This window comes from Manis pentadactyla, chromosome 9 (genome assembly GCF_030020395.1).
Source record: "Manis pentadactyla isolate mManPen7 chromosome 9, mManPen7.hap1, whole genome shotgun sequence".
NCBI classification, from domain to species: domain Eukaryota; kingdom Metazoa; phylum Chordata; class Mammalia; order Pholidota; family Manidae; genus Manis; species Manis pentadactyla.
In genome coordinates, this window is record NC_080027.1 from 20997407 (window position 1) to 21001390 (window position 3984).

General features: G+C 38.4%; 1 pseudogene; it reads right to left on the bottom strand.

The window, feature by feature from the left end:
- Positions 1–400: 400 nt before the first annotated feature.
- LOC130684687 (olfactory receptor 10AG1-like) lies at positions 401–1330 on the bottom strand (annotated as a pseudogene).
- Positions 1331–3984: the final 2654 nt, after the last annotated feature.

Sequence of the window (3984 nt, forward strand, 5' to 3'; positions counted from 1 at the left end):
ACTTATACATAGACTTTCAACTGCTTGGGGGTCAGGGCCTCTAATTCCCCTGTTGTTCAAAAGCTAATGAAGTCTTGTATACTTTCCAGTATGTTTAAGCTGAAAGTCTTCACACCCTGGATTCTATTTTTAGCTTTTATATGGAATATGCGAGGCGTACTACTATTTCATTCATGAGGCATACTACTATTTTATTCTTTAGACACGGAGCACTGAAGATAGATTAATTTGCCTAGGACATATCCAATCACAGTACTAGCAGGTAGGTATTTAAAAGTATCTACAAGTACATCATAAGCAATAAGTGGGTAACTTCTTCAATGAGAATGTAGAGATTTGAAAAGTTTCTCTGATGAACTTGTTACAAGCAGTTAAAACATTTACAATGAAAGTCATCGCACTATTTTTTAAGTAATAATTTTCTCAGTGCAGCAATCACATCCTTGTTCCTAAGGGTGTATATCACGGGGCTAAATATTGGAGTCACTATGGTGTAGAAAAGAGAGAGCTGTTTGTCAATTCCTGCAGAATGATTGGTTTGGGGCCTTAAATAGATAATAATGGCAGATCCAAAGAATAAAAGCACAACCAGCAGGTGGGAAGAACACGTGGAGAAAGCCTTGGCCCGTCCTCGGGCTGCGGGCAACTGCAGAATGGCGGAAATGATTTTGCTCTAAGAGGCGAGTATCAACATGAAAGGGGCTGCGACAAACAGTATGGCTACTGCATAGACCGAAATCTCATGTACTGAAGTGTCTCCACACGCTAGATTGAGAATGGGACGGACGTCACAGAAGAAGTGGTTAATCTGGTTAGAATTACAGAAACGCAGAGAGAAAATCTGGCAGGTCTGTCCTATCTGCACTGGGATTCCACCGATCCAGGAGCCAACAGCCATTCGGACACAGACGTTGCGGCTCATGACTAGGGGATAGTGCAGAGGACGACAGATGGACACGTAGCGGTCATAGGCCATCACGGTCAGCAGGAAACACTCTGTGGCTGCCAGCAGCAGGAAGAAGCACATTTGGGCCGCACAGGCCAGCACAGAAATGCTTCTATCCTGAGTCCAGAGATTCAGCAGGATCCTAGGGAGAGTGACGGACACATAACCGATTTCCAAGAAGGAAAGATTTGCCAGGAAAAAATACATGGGTTTCTGTAGTGCAGGGTCAAGTCTGGTTATTATTATTATAAGGCTATTTCCAATTAGGATAATAATGTAAATGATGGAGAACAGCCCAAATAGTAGGCCTTGGAGGTTTGGAAGGTCAGAAAATCCCAGGAGTACAAATTGCATCACTGTAGAAACATTGTCCCCATCTTTCATCCCTGCAGAGCTCATCTGTGGGAATGACGCGATCAGAAGCACAAGTTCATTCACCTTCTGTGGTTTTGGTTTTCTGATGCACAAGCAGGATGCCTTGCCATTCTTCCAACTATCTGTGAAAACAAAACTTATAACTGCCAGGTGTTCTAAAGTATAGTGAAATGTATTTTTTTATTACTATTAAAGGTATCTAAATGGAAACAATGTTCATAGCATTTTTTTTCTGCTGTAGATTATCATATTTCTTTGCTTCTGAAGATAAGACAGATGATTGTAATTTTGCTACTCATCTGGACACTCAAAAATGCAAAATCTGAATTTATGTTCAGTTATAACAATGATTCCATTCTTTCAGCTGCCATGTTTTTCTCTTTGCCTCTCAATTCTGTGTTCTATTATTACCAATTCAAAATTAACTTCATTGCACAAGTAAATATTTTGTAAGCCACCTCAAATAGCTTTAGGGGTGGTTGGTTTTTCTGTTGTATTCCCAAAGTATTGTTTAACTTTCACCTTCTGCATACTTAGGCTATCTCACTATAAAACAAAATTGATGAGCTGACTACTATGTATTATGGGATGTTATTTAATGTTTAAAATCATGTATTACAATGTAAGATCTATGGAATCAGCAGACATAATTTATCAAATTTTGTATTGGAGAGAAAAGGAACTCTAAGATGGACTTCCAGTCCAGAAAAGTTTGAGGCTAGGGGCAGGCTCATTTAGCATTTATGATCAGGGAAGCAATTCTAACTCGACTGTGCCCCTGTCACTCACTAATCATATGCAAGAGACATCAGCTTAAGTCATCTCTGAGAGGTTAAATCACCCACATCCTCACTAATTGCTATAAGTCTACTGACCCAGTCAATCCATTCAGACTTTCCCTTGTATACATGGGTGCGTGTGCTTACTCTCATGAGTGGGTTGGGATATGATGCTCATGATTCTTATATCCTTTTCTTATTGCTGTAACTAGATTATAAGCTTCTTCTGATATTCTGTACATCTTTCCATGAAATGCATATTGTATTTGTTCCACAAAGAGCAATTTTCTAACTCCTTGAAAAAACAAGTTAATCAAATTGGTTGTTTCTCTGGAATAGTCCCCAAGGTGTAGGTACGTGTTCCTACCAAAATGCAGGCCTCCCCCACAACCTGGTGTAGATTAAGCATGTCTTCTCAGGGCATGTTTGTGTGTGTGTGTGTGTGTGTGTGTGTGTGTGTGTGTGTGTGTGTGTGTGTAGGAATTATGCTCTTTACATTCACTCTTGGAGAAGTAGCAATGAGTTCATTATCTCAGTATGTTGCAGATAACTTTCCTATTATATGTTAACTCATTTGAAAGCTAGTAGAGACTAACTCACTGTAAAGAAGAGACACATCAAAACCATATCCTAAGGGTGTTAAGTGTGGCCAGTGGTCAAAAGTTCAGCTACAAAATTGTAGACACAAATGGGGCAGGAGAAGGTGTCCATGCAAAAGTTGGACATTCAGAGGATTTTAGGTGACTGAGAAAAGGAAAGTTACATAATATCTTATTTTACCATTGGCAGTATTCCAGGCTACATGTTAAAGTACTCGTTTTCATTATTATGCAATTCTCCCAATGAAAATTTAACTATCGGGAATGTAAAAATTCTTTAGCTGAGACTCTAAGATGGTCCAAAAATAGAAACTGGTAGGTGACATAACTAAGATATCATTTCATGTGTATATGACTACACAACCCTGCCTTTTTTCAATATACCATCCTATACACTTTTAAAATACATTTTATTCACTTATTTTATTCAATGTAGGGTCTAATAATTGGACAATTACTAAAATTGTGTGTTGAGCGAATCACCACATCTTTCCAGACTAGCAAGCATCATGCAGCCACATCTGGTGCGCTAACCATTGCCCTCAGAACTGCTATCCTTTCTCTTCTCTTTATTGCATCTGCCCTTTGTTAAGCTCGTCTATCATCCTCTGATACACTCTCTGCTCTGCTTATTCCTTAAAGGGCAAGTGGGGTAGCACACTCGAAAAGAAAACTGAAATCAAGCTGTCACAAAGTTAAAAAGAATAAAAAGCAAGAACAACAGAATTTGCAATCATGAATGTAATGTTCAAAAGAAACTGAAGTCTTTTTCTTTGGATGTAACATTTTTTTTTTCAAATGGAGCAACACATTTTTTACTATTAAGTAGAATTATCAATATAAAACCATTTGTAAAGAAATATTATAATTATTCAAATTCGATCCAAACTGTACTTCCATACATCTCATCAAAAAAAAAAAAAAAAAAAACTTCAAATTCCGCCGCCTGGCTGCTGCTCTCAATGATGCCTGGAAAGCTTGAAGTGCTTCCGCTTCTACCACATAGGAAGAAAACCGTTATATAACTCAGCTAAGTGCAGCCATCATTGTTTTCATTCAAATATTTCGTGTTTCTTTTTCCGGTCTTCCCACTGAAACAATGATTTTCTTTATATGGAGTTTGGGATACCACTTCCACCATCTATTTTCCGGGTGTATACAGTGCTGTGTTCAAAGGGAGTTTATAAAATCAAATCGAAGACAGGAGGTCATAATCAGAAATCGGTGATGCATTCAGAAGCCTTTAGAAGTCTTTTTCTCTTCAGAAGTCTCTAAAGATAAAAAT